We start from the raw sequence: 18,773 nt of genomic DNA, 5'->3' as shown, positions 1-18,773 counted from the left end.
TGCATCATGTCCCATGCGGGTTAGAGCTTATGTGCTCCAAAATTCATTGGACACCTCTCCCCCTGCCCCCGCTACCCATTCATTAGGATCTGGTAGTGATGTGCAAATGTTTGGATTGGGGTCAATTCCAGTGGGGCTAATGAAGTGTGGAGTAGTGCAGAGATGGGGGGGGGGGGGGAATGGGACGACTGTCCTCTTTCAGCACCAAGCCATGCCCCAGAATCTACAGAGAACACGCCTGCCTTTTGTGTAAATGTGCCTTGGACTGAGACCTCAGCCAGATGAGCAATAAATAAACTTGGTTAACACAGATCGTCCGCAAAGGCTTGTATATAAAGCTGCGCACATGTATCCCAGGAATTAAAAAAAGAAAGGGGGGAAAACACTGAATTGGCTTTCAAAGCATCTCAGTGCGGACTGTTTTCCTTTTTCTCTTTTTCTTTCTTTTTTTCCTGTTTGGATTTTGAGGAGCTCCCAGCCCTTCCCAGAGTGTGTTTTCAGAGAGCCGGGCATGAGCTCCATGTATACTTTTGAAGTAAGCTCTTAAAAAATATAGGTGGCTAATGTCTTCAGTATGTACGAAATATACCATATGTTGTGAAACAAAAGGGGCTCTGTGCTATTAAAGTTTCAGCTCCACGCTCCCCTTCCCTCCCTCCCTCCCTCCCCCTTCCCACCCCCACCCCCTTTCACCCTTCCTTCCTCTGTTCCTGCTCAGGCAACTAGGAGGGGAGGGAGAAAGAGAGAGGAGAAACCCAGTTGCTTTGAGATGCAGGCTGAGGTGGATGGAGAAGACAGGATCTGCTGGCTGGCATGGTAGCCGGGGGGAGAGCATCATTTTACTGCTGCAGGTAAGGGGGCCTAGCGGAGGCCGGAGGGCAGACTTTACTCAAGGCTGTAGGCTGGAAATGGATGGGGGATGATGAAGCCAAATAGTGATCAGAAGTTTGGTATATTTCACAAGTGGCTTGTATAGGTCAAGGGACCGAGAACTTGGCATGTTCCCCTCAGTATTAATGGAAGAGTTGAGGAGATTCCTTCTCCACAGGCTTGGCTTTGCCATCTGTGTGAGGCACAGTCTTTTTCTTGCCACTCCAGTTTGATTTGTGCATTTCTCTCAGCGAGGCAGCTTCCTTTAGATCATGAGTGCTTTCCTAGGATCAGGAAGCCTGTCCCTACTGCTTAAAGACACTGACCTGTCTGCCCTTTGGTATCTGAGAGCCAAAGGGCCGATATGGACCTCCAGAAATGGACACGTATATCATCCCTTTCCTGTTCTTATTTAACAATGAGCCTTTCATTAGGCAAGCGTGGTGGAATAAAGTACAGGAGCATCACGTGGTTTGGGGGAAACCAATCAGCACCATTCGCTGGGTTCCGTTACCTGATGGAATGGAAGTGTGTGTGTGTGTTTCATCCTTAGTGAGCTGCAGGCATGAATTCAGCTTCACACAACTATGCACAAAATCTCCTTTGCACATGCTAAATTAAAAAAGAAGCTTTGAGGGGCCAGCATGTTCATTTGGGTCATCAGACTTTGCAAATTGTAATGACTTATTGACTATTTTTGTGTTGTTCTGAAAATCATCCAGTCAGTGGAATTCTATGCATCTTTATTTTATTCAATGGGGTTTACAGGTAAGAGCGTAGGATTGCAGCCTGAACTTTACATTCAACTTGGGGTTGCCCACGCTTGCTTTCTACGCATGGGTCTGCATGGTTTTCTATTTGCGTTGCCGTTTTCCCTGGGAAAACCCACTTTTTAGCACTGAATTGGAGCAAACGTCAATCCATGGAAAACTCAATGGATCAGTGCTATTTTTCTAGAAAAAGAGGTGCCAGAACTCACCATGAATGTCTCCCTTGTTCTCTTATAATGGCAATGGTGCCCACCTGAGAGGCGCCGGAACCGAGTTCCAATGAGTTCCGACTGAAAAAAAGCCCTGGCTCTGATTTTGTGGTAAATATCAGGTTTTCCCAGTGGGAAGCAGAAGGACAAGTAGATATCTGGATGAGCTCCTTCTCTTTAAAACACACACATACAGACACAGACACAGATACAGATACAGACATAGGGTACTTTAGCAGTAAAGGTCCTCAAATTTCTGTGTGGGCCTGGAAAGCATGACTTTCTTCCCTTTGCCTTTTGGATGGCTGAAGGTGCTGACATCTGCCATCGTGATGAAAGGCCTTCCTGATCACCCTTAAATCAACAGAATGTCCTTTGACTTGTCTGTCCTGTCAACATGCTGGGGATGCTGTTAGTGGTGAAGAGCTGCACAGAAGAGGAGAGGAGGGTAAAGGGAGTAAGCAAAAATTCAGGAAGGAAATAACAGTGGGGGAAAAGAAAGATTATAAATACAATGCCACCTAACTGGCACATTCTGAATATTCTGCTGTCCCTTGGTCCTGCCTTCTCTTGCCATTACTGCATAACAATGCATTTGATATTGGTGATTCTAAAGCAAGGATTTCCAAACTGTGGTCCTTGGACCACCAGTGGTGCGAAAGCTTCATTCAGATTGTCTGTGGCATGCCTGCATTAAATACTCAACTGGATTTTTAATTGTATTTTGTTGTTTCTTTTGTTTCTTGTATTCTATTCTGTTACAACTTGGATCTATGGACTGCAAATTATAATACAATGGCATTATACAATGCAATGTAAGAAATCAAAGAAGCAATTAAAATGCAATTTAGAATCATGCAACCTCTATTATAGTGCATTATAACAAGCAGAAGAAGCACTAAACAGTCCACCAAGACCCTCCACAATTTCCAGGGGGGAAAGGTTTGGGAACCAGTGATCTAAAGGAAGACAACAGTTTCTAAAGGGAAGTCCAACCACAAATTCATCACAATGTGTTCTCAAAAGTGTAGACCAATCCAAAGTTTGAATAAAAAGTGGTACATTTAAAATAACAGGGTTAAGAGCGACATGGGCTGGAATGGAATGGAGACAGGACTGGGTGAATCTTTAAATGGAAGTTTCTTGCAGTTTTTCATTTTTCTAATCTTAAATTCAAGTTGTCACATTTCCATATCAGATTGTGATTTAAAAAAATAAATACACCATGAAAATTCACCAGCATTTTAATGTGCATTGCTCTTGATATGCAAGTGCTTTTTCTCACCAGGATGCATTTTTGGGCAAGCAATTTCCTCTATTTGCACAGTTTCTCCATATTAATTAATTAATTAATTAATTATTATTTTTTTGCCCACATTTTATGGTTGGGGGACTGCATCATAAAATCGCAACAAGTGTGGATCTCAAAGGATGGCTGAGGTTAGGTCTGCCCATTTTTAGGGTGAAGTGGGAGTTTGACAGATTTGCATTAAAATGTGAACTGGACCAAATTTCTCCTCCCATCCCTAGCGAGCTTTGGAGACAGACACCCTCAGATTCAGACTATATGGTTTCTACTGTTAGAATGGTAGGGAAGCCAAAGGGTCCTTATAGTCCTCTTATTCTGCACGCCTGTGTTCAACTTCCTCTCTCCTTTCCCCACTTTTGCCTCAAAGGCTGTAAATTCTTTGCGCAACCTAATTTTCTCTTACAGCTGTGTAATTCCAGCTCCCCAGCCATGGCTGTCTCCCGCCCACTCCAAGCAATTCTCTCCATAAATGCATTATATTTATTTTGACACTTGCATATCCTGCCCCTGTCTTAATATAAATCCAATTATTTACTTAGCACAACTGCACCCCACCATACCTTCCAACATTTCTCCTATGAAAATAAGGACGTCCCATTCCATCTTACTGGGTTGCCCTAGTCATTCTGGGCAGCTTTCAACTTATATAGAAACATAATAAAACACTAAACATAGAAAAACCTTCCCTATACAGGATTGCCATCAAACAGCTCAGGGGTCAGATAACTCCATAGCCTCCAACATTTCTCCAATGAAAATAGGGGCATCCTAAGGAAAAGTGGGACATTCTGGAATCAAATCAGAAACTGGGATTCTCTAAATCAGGGGCACCCCTGGAAAATAGGGACACTTGGAAGGTCTGCCCCATTTTCCTCAAAGGAGAGCAGGGGGCAGCCTACACAGGACTATCACTTTCTGTTCAAAGCAGATTTTTATCCTACCCCTTCTCTGTGGGACTCAAGGTGGTGTATATGAAACCCTCCCCTCTTCATTCTTACTTCTGAAGTAGGTTCCCTCAACCCTGCAATTTAGGTTAGGCTGACAAAAGATAACTGGCTCAAGGTCGCCCTGACCCATAGGGCCATCATCTCTGAACCAGGATTTGAGCCTGCACCCCCCTGGCATAGGTCTAGCACTCTTTCCACTACAATGGGGGTGCAGGCTCAAATCCTGGTTCAGAGATGATGGCCCTATGCATGACATGCATAGGGTCGGGGCGACCTTGAGCCAGTTATCTTTTGTCAGCCTAACCTAAATTGCAGGGTTCAATCCATTCAACAACCTTCAGAGGTTTGTTAGGCCAAGAGAGAGTGATTTGCCCAAGGTTGCCCAGGGAAGTAAGCAAAGATGTTACCAATTACAGTGGTACCTCGGGTTAAGTACTGTATTTTTCGCTCTATAAGATGCACCAGACCACAAGACGCACCTAGTTTTGGGAGGAGGAAAACAAGAAGAAAAAAAATCTGAATCTCAGAAGCCAGAACAGCAAGAGGGATCGCTGCGCAGTGAAAGCAGCAATCCCTCTTGCTGTTCTGGGATAGCTGTGCGGCCTGCATTCGCTCCATAAGACGCCCACACATTTCCCCTTACTTTTTAGGAGGGAAAAGGTGAGTCTTATAGAGCAAAAAATACTGTACTTAATTCGTTCCGGAGGTCCGTTCTTAACCTGAAACTGTTCTTAACCTGAAGCACCACTTTAGCTAATGGGGCCTCCTGCTGCTGCGCCGCCGCCGGAGTACGATTTCTGTTCTCATCCTGAAGCAAAGTTCTTAACCTGAAGCACTATTTCTGGGATAGCAGAGTCTGTAACCTGAAGCGTATGTAACCCGAGGTACCACTGTATTTGAAAGCAAGTGTCTCCAGCCCAAATTCATCCCACTATAGTGGCTCCCAGTGCCATCAGCAAGCTGGACAATGGTAGCAAGTGCTACATGGGGATGCCCTGGATGAATTTCAGAAGTTTGTGTTGAATGCAGCAGGCAGTTTCCTAATGGAGCCACTCAGGTAACACATTGCAGCTATGCCCTTAAGAGTCTGTGCTGGACCTCTGTTGTCTTTTGGCCACAAGACAAGCTCTGCTCTCAGACTGTAGACCCCTTACTATTCCTGCATTTCTAAGAAGTGGCCCTTCTCCTTGTCCTGGCCTGATTCTCTCCAAGTTGCTTAGTTAGTGACAGAGCAAGTATGCCTATATACGGACGCCTGTGCGGCTCTGTGGCTCTGAAGAAGTTGAGGATGGGTAGTGGAAAGGAAGAAGAGGAAGAAAAACACAAAGTGTAGGCATGAAATGATTGACAGAAGCTATTTGTGCTGCCTTGCACGTGCCCTTGCCGTGTGCATTTCCAATTCACATCGAGTGTTTGTGGGGAAATGCATCTAGACATTTAAATTCATTGAATGTTATCAGCTGCACAGAGATACACAGGAAAAGAGAGAGTGAGATGCAAGCCTGCACATCTGTTCATCCGTAGGAGGAAATGTGACTCTGGCCACATTTTTGCACCATACATTTAAAGCACTATGATACCACTTGAAACAGTCAGAGCTATGATTCTGAGAGTGGTTTAACAATCAAGCCCTTTTCACTGGGAAGGGGGAATAGGAGTCTCCTAACAATTCTCAGAGGGACGTGGGTGGTGCTGTGGGTTAAACCACAGAACCTAGGACTTGCTGATCAGAAGGTTGGCGGTTCGAATCCCCGCGAAGGGTGAGCTCCCGTTGCTCGGTCCCAGCTCCTGCCAACCTAGCAGTTTGAAAGCGCGTCAAAGTGCAAGTAGATAAATAGGTAGTGCTCTGGCAGGAAGGTAAACGGCGTTTCTGTGCGCTGCTCTTGTTCGCCAGAAGTGGCTTAGTCATGCTGGCCACATGACCCGGAAGCTGTACGCCGGCTCCCTTGGCCAATATAGCAAGATGAGCACCGCAACCCCAGAGTCAGGGGTCCCTTTACCTTTAACAACTCTCAGAACCTTAACAAGTTGCAACTCCCAGGATTCTTTAGGGGAAGCCATGATTATTTAAAGCGGTATTACACTGCTTTAGATGTATGGTATGAATATGACTTAGCCCTCTCCATGGGCCCATCCCCCATGCATTGGCTAGAATACGTGTGCGGTGACTACACATGTAGACCATGGTGCACAGAGGTTGGAATGAGGTTTTATTTCCCCTATTCCTGCTAATTTTTATCTAAGCAGGTTGTTTTTGTGTTTTTTTTTTAAAGCGTATTTTAAACATTTATATCCCAGCTTTCCATCACACATTCTTCAAGGCAGTTTACAGTTCAACATACAATTAAATAATTAAAAGGTCTATTTTAAAATGACTCAAAGCACACGCTGAGTTATCATTAGTCACAGCAATAACGTACAGTACATCATATTACTCAGCAAAAGGCTGAACAAAATGGAACCATTTTCACTTGGTGCTTAAAGGATAAAAGACTGAATGCTGAATATTTTGGGGAGGATGATGTACAGTTCAGGTGTCATCACCACCTCTGAAGACACCCAGAGCAGGGTCTTGAATGCTGGATTTGTTCATGTGGGAGAAGGTAGTTTTCCATAAACTCTGGTTCTAGGCCATGTGGAGCTTTATAGGACAAAGAATCTCCATGGGGCAGATCTACATATTTAAAGAGCACCCAACATACATTTAAAGCACAAAGAATTCTGGGAAGTGTGTTGGGAAGTCTAGCTCTGTGAGGAGCAAACGACAGTTCCTAGAATTCTTGGAGGGAAGTCATGTGCTTTAAATGTACATTGGATGCACCTTAAAGGTATATGGTGTGGACCTACTGATCGTAGAACAAGCTGGCCAAAAACAGTACCTCCAGCTTCTCTGGATTGACTTTCATTTTGTTAATCCCAATCCAGTCCATTATAACTCCAGGCATCTGTCCAGGACATCCACTGCTATATCTGGATTAGATGAAAAGCCAAAATAGAGTTCTAGTGACACTTGAGCTCAAATCCCTGTATCCAGCAATTTCATATGGCTATTAAACAATATGTGGTGGTGTGGGAATAAACTCTGAAGCACTTTGTAACAGAATTGTGAAGAACCAATAAAGCAAAAACAAAACAAAAAGACAACTCCACCAGCACCTGCCTTCCAGATAGGAGCAGAACCATCAAACTGTGCTGTCCCTAATTCTCAGACCAGACAAAAATCATGGTGGGTAGCATAAAAAACTGCTGAAAGGTCCAGAAGAGCCCATGTGTTGCATTCCCCCAGCTCCTGGTGTACTTTGTCCACCAAAGCAACCAAGGTTAATTCAGTCCAAAAACCTACCCAGCAGCCAGGCCAACATGGGTAGGGATTATCCATGTTGATTCACGAATGTCTGGAGTTAGCCATACATTGGTTGCTCTGTAGTCTGCACATATTCTGACCAATGCATAAGAAGAGTGGTCACATGATGGGGCAGAGCCTCCTGCCACAGCCTCCCTCTTCCATTCACACAGTGAACACCTGTGTGCAATCCTGTCCACTAGACCACCTTCCCAAACCCGGTGTCCTCTGGATGTTGCTGGACTACAACTCCCATCATCCCTGACCATGCTGGCTGAGACTGATGGGAGTTGTATTTCAAGAACGTCTTCTAGAGCATTTCCAGACTCTGGATTGACAAAGTAGAATCAGATTTTCCTCCCCTCCCCCAGGTGAAGGACATGTTCAGGCATTTCCCAAGCTTTCCTTTTGAAGGCGTAAATATCTCATATCAGTCATCACCAATGGCACAACCCTTACATCTATTTGTCGGGGAACACAATGTGTAATTACTTTAAAGCCAGGGCGCTTGCTTTGAAATGCAATGGCACTGGACAAGAGCTTTCTTTCAAGATTGATGTGCTGTATGAGAAATCTGGATTACTGCCCCAGATGTTGCTCAGTCATGCTACCCTGTGGCAACGCGAAGGCTGCATCATACTAATTCCCCACCCAGTGCTGCAAGGGATATGACTAGCACTATGGCTTTTCCTTATATTCTGTGGCCAGACAGGATCTCATTGTTTTGAGTCTGTCTGTTACACTTGCAAAAATAGCAGGTACTGTGAGAAAGAAGGAAATGAACTGAGGGGTCTCTACCCCTGTGCACATATAATATTGGCATGCAGTTCTGAATTGGGCTGATGATTTGTATGGAGATGATGCAACACTTTTTATTTTCTAGACTTGCTGACATTGACTAGCAATAAGAGGAGAGGTGATTCTAATGCTTATGATTCTGTTCTAGCTACTTACAATAATACAATGATAATACAATGGCTTGGTTTTATGTATAAAATAGGTATCCAGTCCAAACAGTCTAGACCACCACCACCAATTTGCCAAGTCTGCCTGGTCTTGGTGAGGTTGATCTCACAGCCAACTGGGAAGGTGAAGAAGCAGATGTGGCAAATCTAGGTTAGGAGGAGAGAGCAGCTGCAAGCAGACATGTTGAGTCCACCCCAGGCAGTTGGGCAGATCAGGAATGAACCAAGCAAGCAAACCTGGGGAGCAAGGGGTCTTTCACAGTGATGGACAGGTCACTGAGTGTAGCACATTCTCAAAGAAATGCCCTTATATAGTCATTGGCAGGACTCTCTTTCCTTTTTTTTTAAGAAAATGCTTTTTATTGGTGTTTCATTTAATACAAACAAACAAAATAAAGTAAAATTCAACAATCATTTACCCACATTCTTTCCCCACACTCTGCTGAGTATTGACTTCCTTCCCTCCCTTCAACAGGTTTCTTATGTCAGTTACTTTTCCACAGTTTCTTATTGTATCCAATCCTATCTACATCGTAAGATTTATTTCAGTCCTACCAGAGTCTTCAAATTTCTACAGTTATTGTTTATGTACTCCATAAATTTACTCCAACCTTTTTGGAATTTTGTTTCCTCCTGATTTCGGATTCTACAGGTCAGTTTTGCTAGTTCCGCATACTCAGCCATCTTCATCTGCCACTCCTCTATTGTTGGTAATTCTGGTACTTTCCATTTTGGGGCTAACAAAGTTCTGGCAGCAGTCGTAGCATACATAAATAACCTTTGATCTGCTTTTTCTATTTCCTCCCCCATCAAACCTAGCAAGAAAGCTTCCAGCTTTTTTGGGGAAAGTATATTTAAATATCTTTTTCAATTTGTTATAAATCTGTTCCCAAAACTGTTTCATTTTCTCACACGTCCACCACATGTGGTAAAAATCTCCATTTTTATCTTTGCATTTCCAACATGTCTTACTGCTCATCCTGTACATTCTCACCAGTTTAACAGGTGTCAAACACCAGTGATACATCATTTTCATTATATTCTCTCTTAAGGTGGTACACGCTGTAAATTTTATACTCCACAGTTTTACCCAGGCATCATCCTCGATGTTATACCCAAAATCCATTGCCCATTTCATCATCAGCTCCTTTGTCTGTTCATTTTTTGTGTACCATTCTAGTAAGAAGTTGTACATTTTAGACAATAATTTGGTCATCAGGACTCTCTTTCCAACCTCCATCCCACCCCCTTACTGAGGATTGGAGATCCATAAAGGGGTTCCTATCTTACCTTAAATCTAGATTTCCATTGCCGTTCTTCTATCTCTCACTAGGAACATTGTCCACAGTGGTGACTGGACTTTGTGGAGTGTGAGACTTTGGGGGCAACGGTGCTGGTCCCTTAGTGGTATTTAGCTCAGAAGCTGCAACCTCTATGTCTGAGTCTTTGGTCTGAGGGTCCCAGGCTTCAGAGGCCCACTGTTGCTGGACTGAGGCTTGGTTTGAGGGGCAACTTGGTTTGTCTGTGCAACTAGGCCTCCCAGCTCTGAATGCACCTATGTATTGCCTCCCATATGGCCACCTATTTCAATGAAGAATGTAAAGAGCATCGTTTAGTGGGCGTTTACATCAAGTATACTAAGCACCAATAGAGCAATGTCCCTCCTTCACCTTCCAAAGGCAGATCCAGGGTTATGGGGATGAGAGCAATGGGCCAGATTTAGCAAGTTGGTCCTGCTTGCAGAAGCCCATACAAAGACCTCTACAATGGGGCTTTTCCTCCTCCCATGCCTCCCCAAATTGGCTTTGGGGGGATGTCTGGAGAACCTCCAAAAGAGCACATGGCGGGGGAGGAGAGGGGAGATTGTTCCATCAGAGAAGCAGATGGATTGAGTTCCTCACATAAGGTTTTCAAAGTTCCATCCATCCAAGATCCAGGGACTTGATACAGGAAGCAGGAGGAGAGCCACCACTCCATCAGTTCCATGGTGGTCCTTGTTGCTGATGCTTGGGTCACTCCCTGACAACTTCTGGTTTGGGACGGGGCAGCATTCCTCACTTCCTTCTGCTGTTTAGTTTGGGAAGAGTTGGGTTTGGATAAATAGTCCTGGCTCCCCATCTCTTCCTCACCCCCTCCCAAGAAAATTGTCATAGTCTCAGTGATGCATGGGAACTCTCCACCCACACTTACTTGCTAGCCTATTCATTTCTGAAGCTGTTGCTGTTGAGAACAGGCCAAGGAAGAACTGGGCTCAGGCCAGCTTCTCTACTCAGGGAGTCTGTGCGTGATGAATGGGTGTGGGTGGGTGAAGTCTGAGTGGGAGTGGGGAAAGGTCTTGATGTCTCATTCCCTCCTCCACCTAGAGTTTGTCTTGATGCTCCAGACTTTCAAATGCATCCTGCGGCTTTTTTATGGGAAGATACAAGAAGGTCAAGGATGGTCAGAAAGGAGTGGGAGGGGAGGAGAAAGGCAGCAAAGCAGGCTGTGCGAGAGAGCAGAAGTCTCTAGTTCACTACGAAAGCACCTGGAGCAAGGCAGTAAGAGACTGTAAAAGGCACAGAAAAGTGAGGTTTTGTTTTAAAACCCTCTCCTCTCTTCTACTCTTTCTTTGTCCAAGTTTTAAAAGCAACACTGAGTGCTTCCTCAGATCACATTACTGGATAAGCATACAGGCTTAATGAAATCCAGTGCATCTTGGGGCTAATGCAACACAAGACAGACATCATCTCCATCCCATTAGTTTTCTTTTATGGGGCACCCTTTGCCCCATCCCACACTGTCTCCACCCGGAAAGCCGCAACTCCTCTGCTGCTTGGCTAGAACCACGCAGAAGCAAAGGAAAGCAGGAGCAGTAAACAAATCACAGGCAGAATTTTTATTTCAAAAAAGGCTCGGTTTTGGACAGGCATCTGGAATATGGTATCCTTTTATAATAAATAAATGGCCGGAATGATTTTTTAAACAAACAAAAAACAAGGATCGACACAGTTTTGCACAATCCCTGTTGGAGGTCCAGGAAGCACAGCAAGATTTTGCCTCATATTTGGGGAGGGTGGGTAGATGAATTATTGGACAGCTTTTCTTCAGAATATTGTTTTCGGATAAATTTTGGCTTGCTCAGTGTCGAATGAAATGCTATTGCAAATTCGTACTGGTGGATGAAAGAAGAAATAGGTTAAGACAGGAGGACTGAAAGAAAGAAGAGTTTAGCCCCTTGCTTCCTTTAAGAACATTAAAGGAATATTGATTGGTACAAAAACTAGATCCACAGCTGCACCCAAAATTGATGAATAGGGAAATTGGGGAGGCAATTTCACAGAAAAGTCTCCTTAGGAGAGACTAAATTCTTCAACAACTCAAGAATACTGTACTTCAATTTTTTTTTCAAAAATTTGTCAGAATATTTTATATATATATAAAAAAAATTTGGTTCAGTCCTACTGTATTAGTAACCAGCATGTTTATATTTTAGCATAGGGGTAGGGAAACGTTGACCCTCCAGATGTTGCTGGGCTACGAATCCCATAGTTCCTGACCACTGGCTATGCAGAATGGGATTGATAGGGGGAGTCCAGCAACATCTGCAGGGCCACAAGTTCCTCATCCCTCTTCTAGTGGCTCCATTCATTATTTGTCCCCCAGTGCAATGTTGTTGGAAGTTCTCCCCATAAGAAAAGGGTGCAAGAGAGATATTAGAAGATTGGAATAAATTTAAAGACTATCTACAGAAATTTTATAAGATTAATGAATGTTAGAATGATGTTGGATTGAGGTTAAAGGGTTATTAGTAATAATGTGGTGAAGGAATATGGAAAGATGGAAGGTTAAAAGACGAAAAACTAAAGGTATAATATACTAAGATAAAGATAAGGATAAGGTAGAGGGAAGGGATTTGCTGATTAAATAATTGAACTGGAATACAGAGAGGGGAGGTGTGGGGAAGTCCGGGAAACAAGCAAATGCAAGAAATATTATTAAAATTGAATTGTTTTTATTTGTTTTTATTTTTGTATTTTTCTTTTCTTCTTCTATGTGAAAATCGTAATAAAAATATTATAAAAGAGAGAGAGATATTGCAAAGAAGCTCAGAGGGACCTTTTATGCCAGTTCACTGACTGAGCAATATTAGACTGCAACAGATGGCAAGCAAAACACGTAGGGCTGCCCTGTCAGCTCTGGCTATGCATCAGATCTTATCCAGAGCTATACCTGGAATGGCATCTTGGGTATCAACGATTGCATCACTAGGCTTAGGTAGCATTTCACTCTCCTGACCTCTGAATTGACCAGCTGCTCTTCTGAAGTGACTTCTAGCACTCGGTGAGGCTGTCAAACGCCCTCTGCTATATTTTATTTTGCCACCCATCCCCAATTGATGCGAAAGTCTAATGTCCTGAGGAGAATATTTGATGAAATGATTCCCTCAGTTTTGTCATTCACAAATAACATGGAGAAATGGGAAGACTGTTTTGTTCATCCCTCTCCTGTACTGGTTCCATGATGAAAATCTTGCCTGTTCTCCAAACTTAAATGTATTGCTTATTAATACATGTTTTTCTTTTCCTAATGGGACTAAGAGCAACTGGAGAGGGCATTTTCACTTGGAAAATGGAAAAAGGGTTAATCCCTGCCACCAGCACTTCAGTCCTGATATGGGTCCCACCTATCTCTGTACAGCTACCATTTGCCAAAATTTAGAAAACCCATTCATGGATCTCTGTTTTCTGGTCTGGTTGGGTCCCAAGGACTTCTTTTCCCCCAAGGCTGCCTTATTCCATTTCATGCAGCCTCTTATATGTATTTTTGCTTTGAAGCTCAAAAAGGGACCCATTTCAGCTACCTGGTCACTTTATGCACATCTGTGAGCTTTTTTTTTCATGGCATGGTATAGTATTTCCAATGCAATATTTCAGAAGTGGTCCCTGGAGAATTCGGCTGACTCCCATCTCATATTCCAGAAGTTTCCCCTGAGAAAGATCCTGCTGGTACCCACAGTCTCACAGGATAGGCTTCTAGGTATTATTAAAAGGACCCATCATGAACATTTCAGATTTGTTAGGGGCCAAACTGGTGCTCTTGTTGGTCAGACCACTCCTTGACCTTGTGATCCTTGATGCCTCAACTGTTCCTGGGAACCTGCAAGACTCCCATGACTCATTGACAGGTCTTGGCCAAGAGGGTTGGGATTGCAATTTCCAACAAAGAGGTTCTGGTTGAGAGAGGGAATCCCTTTCACTGTCGTCACAATGAAAACTGGTAAACTACATGGTTAACACAGTTAGAAATTACAGTTTCAGCAAATATCCAGACCGTAGATAGTAATATCCACAGTACGTGGGATTGGAAGAAGGCACATACACCCACTATTTGGGATCCCTGCTGTAAAAGGGACTTAAAAACAGAGGCAGCATACTATTCCTGTTGCTAGAGGTCCCTTACTGAGCTGCTGCTGCTAGCACTGATTATGTAATGTTTATTTACAGCTCTATTGAGTAGGGAACAAATGTTAAGGATTATCATATTGTGTGGTCATTTTCATTAACCTTAAAGCAGGGCTTGGTACAGCAGCCTGCACTAAAAATATCAGAACTCTGTATCAAGATGATCCAGATTCTTTGTGGGTATGTTTGTTCACACACACACTCCAGAGTCTGTGCCAAGAAAGGCTGAACATTGTACACACATCTCACAAATATACTAGCTTTGATATATTTGCACCCTATGTGTATGATGGTGATGGCAGTCTTGAGGAAGGACAAGAAGCTACACAGAGCAGTGAAACCTCACCCTCGACTGCTCCACCCCTTCACAAACATCCTTCCTCCCAGAGCTTCCGAAATTTCCCCAGACATTGCTCACACGCTTTTACCTACCTTTGCGGCCAATAATAGAAACTTGCTTTTGAAACCAAACGCTGCATGAGCTTGCGCAGCATGAATAATACTTGGTTGTCGAAACACGGAGTTTGCCTAAGGCATATTATGGGATTATCCTGCCCATTTGGGGGTTGCAATATTTATGGTTGAATTGGGCTGTTGAAGCACTCACCTTCCCCACCAGATGGGGATAGCTGAATAAGAAGCTTTTTCACAGCCCTTTTTCTCCTCAGTTTGACAGGGCTGAAGAGAGCCGTGCCTGCCAAAACATATTTGTGTAGGAGGTGGAAAGTTAACTTTAGTATTCCTTTTGGAAGGGGGCGTATTCATCCCTTTCATCAAATAAAATGCAAAACGAGTATGCAATAACCTATATCATGGGGAGAGCTTGATACAGGGTTTTTTTTCTACTGTTCTCTGAAAGGAAATTACTGCATTACTGTTAAATTATCAAAAAGCTGGCAGTTCCTGGTTTCAGAGGTCATGCTGCATGATATTGGAAGCATACAGAATCTTACAGGGTAGGTTCTATCCTTCTGAGTCCAGGAGACTAGAAATTGCAGAGTGCAAAATGTACACATTAGGTCTCGGAGATACATTGATATATTGCCCAGGACCAATATGAGGAGCAAACTGTGAAGTTGGCTTCACTCAAGAGTTTCTTCCTCCAGTGGGCGCTGCTAGCAGAGGGACTCAGGAGGGGTGGTGGTTTCACCAGTGATATATCGCTGAGTGAAACTGCCATCCCACTCTCTGCCCTCATATGGGTGGGGGCTATGTGAAACTGCTCAGCTGAGGGAGTGTGGTTGCCACTCCCCACAGTGAGTACCTGTAGTTATAGGACCCCTGATGCTCCACTCCCCGCAGTGGCGAGAGCACAGAGGCTGTCTCAGCTGGGGGGGGGGGGTGTTTCCTTCCCCCAGCTGAGCGGTGCAAACAAGCTGCATTGTCCCAGCCCAACCCCGTGGGCAGAGGTCAATGCATCTTGTTTTTTCAACTGCAATGTTTGGCTGGTGATACACTGTGATCTTGAAAAGTTGATATCTCCCAGCCTTAGTACACATGCAGACTTCCAAATCTGGTTCTAGGAAATCCAATAGAGATTGCTGTATGTTCACACCCATTGAGATTGTAAGCCACATTTATATATCTAAACATAGCCTTTAGATGCCTACCTAATACCTACCAGGACTTTCCAGGTGCCTATCAGGGCCTAAGTAAATATGACATAATGCACAAAATTAATGCATTCACTCTTGTGGGACTACTAGTTTCATATAACCAACATGCCTACATCTAATTAATGCAAGAAGAGGCTAAGAGCATAGAGTAAGCTGTCCTGCCAGGCTTAGCTCGTTTTGGGAGGGACTGGAGACAAGCTTTGTTCCCTTCCAGTGTACCAGGGATGCTCTGTGTGTGAAGAACAAGGCACTCTTGAGTTCATATACCAATAATTTAAGAACTTTCAGGACTGTAACTAAGCCAAGTTTTACTGCCTGTGCAACATTTCCAACTGATATACGGAAAATCACATGAACCTGACCTTTGAAGAGTTTGTAAGTGAACCGTTTTTTAATTGAACAAATGTGTGATCATATTTCTATACTGGGGGAAGAGGGAAACTTAAATTTAATTTAAATCTCTGCTAGGGTTCTCTCACCAAAGAGTTCTTTCCCCAAACTTGGATCTTGACATCCAGGAGGTCTCCTTTTATACCTACGGTAGTTTTTTCCTTGCCACTAACACTTGTGACATCTTTCCCCCTTGCTAAAATGGGATGTGCAGGTGAAGATATATAGATCAGAGCAGTCTAGTCAGAGGGGAAATCCAACCCTTCCCCTTCACCACTTTTGCCATGGCCCCTAATCCAATTCACTTAATTAAAGCTGCTATTAAAACACATTGACATTCATAATGACTTCAGCCATCACATCCAGAATAAGCCCTCTATTTGTGCTTCTGGAGGACGCTAGTGTTTGTACCAATGGCACTGTATGCCATGCAGCACAGAACAATATATACCTAAGGCTGATGTGGCATAACTACATTTATTTTGGTCAAAGTTCTGTGTGATGGAAGACACAGAGCAAAGCTCTGACGTACTATACTACAGTGCATGTGTGAATCAGTCCATAATGATCTTACAGCATGAGGAGGAGATATCAGTTTCAGGCTTTCTTAAACCTTGAGGGTTTAAACAAGCAGGCTGGGTTGAAAGCCCTTCGCAATCAGCCTTGCAAAGGGCTTTCAGATAGCCAGCACAGTGCTTTGAAGTACCAACAATCAGGCCTTCAAAGCACAACATCACCTGGTGTCACTATGATGTCAGGTGATTGACATATGGGCACACCCACCCACCTGCAAATTTGGCCTGCTAGGGGCTGGTGTGATAACTATCTGGCTCACTGACCAGAAAAAGTTCCCTACCCCTGATAGAAGTCTACCCTCTCTGCACTCATATGCAGAAAGCTTGCATCCCAATAAAATCAGCCTTATTCTGCTGTTGATATAACTATTTTATAACTATTTTGTGGATAGGGCTCTTCGGCTAGACAGTTTTGTTTCAGAGCTCCTTGTTTTGTGTCTGCTGTGCACAGAACAATGCCTTGTGGGCCACTTGTGGAGCAACCATTGAAGTTTGTTTGCATGTCAGGATGGGCAAACATGTCAATTGTGGTTTTTCTCAGTTACTCGTTTTTCCAATCTTAACTTCATTTCTTATGTTAGTCAGTTTGGGTGGGGGTTGTTCTTGTTTTAAAAAGCTCTCCTGAAAATACACCAGTATTTCAGTGGAAATTCTCCTAATATACACATTTTTGCTGTATGTAAAATTTTCCCAAATTGTGTGTATTTCCCCCTAATATATAATTTTTTGCAAAGCGTTTTTGTGTTATTTTCAGTAATATATGCATTTATATGCACACTTTACACCAGTACATGCATTTTTGTACACCTTACTTGGTTGGAGAAATTTGTAAAAGCGTGAATTTTGTAAGATTGCAAAATTTCAGTTTGCCTATTGTTACAGAAAGTGCAAACTGAGAAAGATCTCCTTTAAATGCAAGCTGAATCAAATTTCTTTACCATCCTTGTAAATTGCTCAGTTAAACCTGTTATTGGTTTGTCTGAAATACCCATTTGCTATTCTTTAGCTATGGCAAACAAAGAACATCAAAATACAAAGAAATTCACCATGGTAAAAATACCCAAAGCTGAGCAGTTGGTTTTAAAGAAACACAGGACAGAAAGCTCAGAGCAAATAAAGAAAGTGGTATCTAAAAGAAAATAAAGACTCAGAGGAATCTCCCTTGGGAATAAGTTGCATGATCAGGTCTCTCCTGTCATTTGCTGCCTCAAAGCAGACAGCAGCAGGCAGGGCTGGAGGCGGCTGACACATGGAACAAGAGCTCTGAAGCTGATAAGTCATGAATCAGGCAGGTTAATGGGGAGGAAACTGGCCCTTTAAATTGGTTTTACACTGGGAGGTTCCTTGTTAGAGAAAGACAGATAAGCTCTCCCAACACTGCCGCCTCTTCCTCTTCCTCTTCAGTGGGTGTCCAGCTCACACTTGCAAAAGAACAGCAGACAAATTACTTGTGAGTAAGCACTCCCATCTGCCTGCTCCATTTCAAACTGTGTGTGTGTGTGTATGTGTGTGTTTGTTACTCACTCATTAGTAGATTCTCCTCAGCAAGCCTCTTGAAACAGAGCCATTCCTATCTGAGGCACATGGCAGGAGGGCGGTTTTTTTATGGGGGACTTCCAGCCTACTGCTTGAAACTGATGCCTGCCACTCCTCAAGCCAACAGATGCTGCAGGCTTTAAGTCACAAGCAGATATATATATACCTGGCGGGCAAAGTTCTGTGAGGTTTATTCAGGTGGGACACAGTAGAATGAGGAGAGCTGTGCCATAGAGGGCAGTACAGAGGCTAGCAGTTCCCAAACTTTTTTTGGGCCTCCACCCACTTGGTTCTATAAACTCATCCCCAGTTCCCCCTACTTTACCCCTACCCATAGGTGCTGGCTCCCTGGGGCCCTGGGTGCCCGGACACCCACAAAATTATCCATGAAGGGGGTGGGCATCCACAAATTTCAGTGCCAGGGCCATAGACACCCAGAATCGTGGGGCCAGGCTGGCATTCCTGGCCCTATACTATAAAAGCATTATTCAGAACAGATGTTTGGAAGGAATGAAATAAAATTCAAAACACTTTACAAAGGTATGTTGCCAATTAAAATGATAGTGGTGCCTTGGGTTACATGTGCTTCAGGTTACATACGCTTCAGGTTACAGACTCCGCTAACCCATAAATAGTACCTCAAGTTAAGAACTTTGCTTCAGGATGAGAACAGAAATTGCATGGCGGCAGTGGGAGGCCCAATTAGCTAAAGTGGTGCTTCAGGTTAAGAACAGTTTCAGGTTAAGAACGGACCTCAGGAACGAATTAAGTACTTAACCTGAGGTACCACTATCTTTGGTTT

General features: G+C 43.6%; 1 protein-coding gene across 3 annotated transcripts in view; it reads left to right on the top strand.

Annotated features, from left to right (window-relative positions):
* The first annotated feature begins 741 nt into the window (after positions 1-741).
* The window catches only part of SYNPO (synaptopodin), an 81,507-nt gene continuing 63,475 nt past the window's right edge, over positions 742-18,773 (top strand). For all 3 annotated transcript variants that reach the window (XM_083424384.1, XM_083424383.1, XM_083424382.1), the window contains exon 1: positions 742-851. The gene's annotated coding sequence lies outside the window, so the exon portion shown is untranslated. The remainder of the gene's footprint in view (positions 852-18,773) is intronic.

The sequence above is a fragment of the Podarcis tiliguerta genome, assembly GCF_965153285.1.
Source record: "Podarcis tiliguerta genome assembly, chromosome: 2".
Taxonomy (NCBI): Eukaryota; Metazoa; Chordata; class Lepidosauria; order Squamata; family Lacertidae; genus Podarcis; species Podarcis tiliguerta.
Note: the sequence above shows the minus strand (reverse complement) of the source record. Positions and strands in the feature narration are given on the sequence as shown.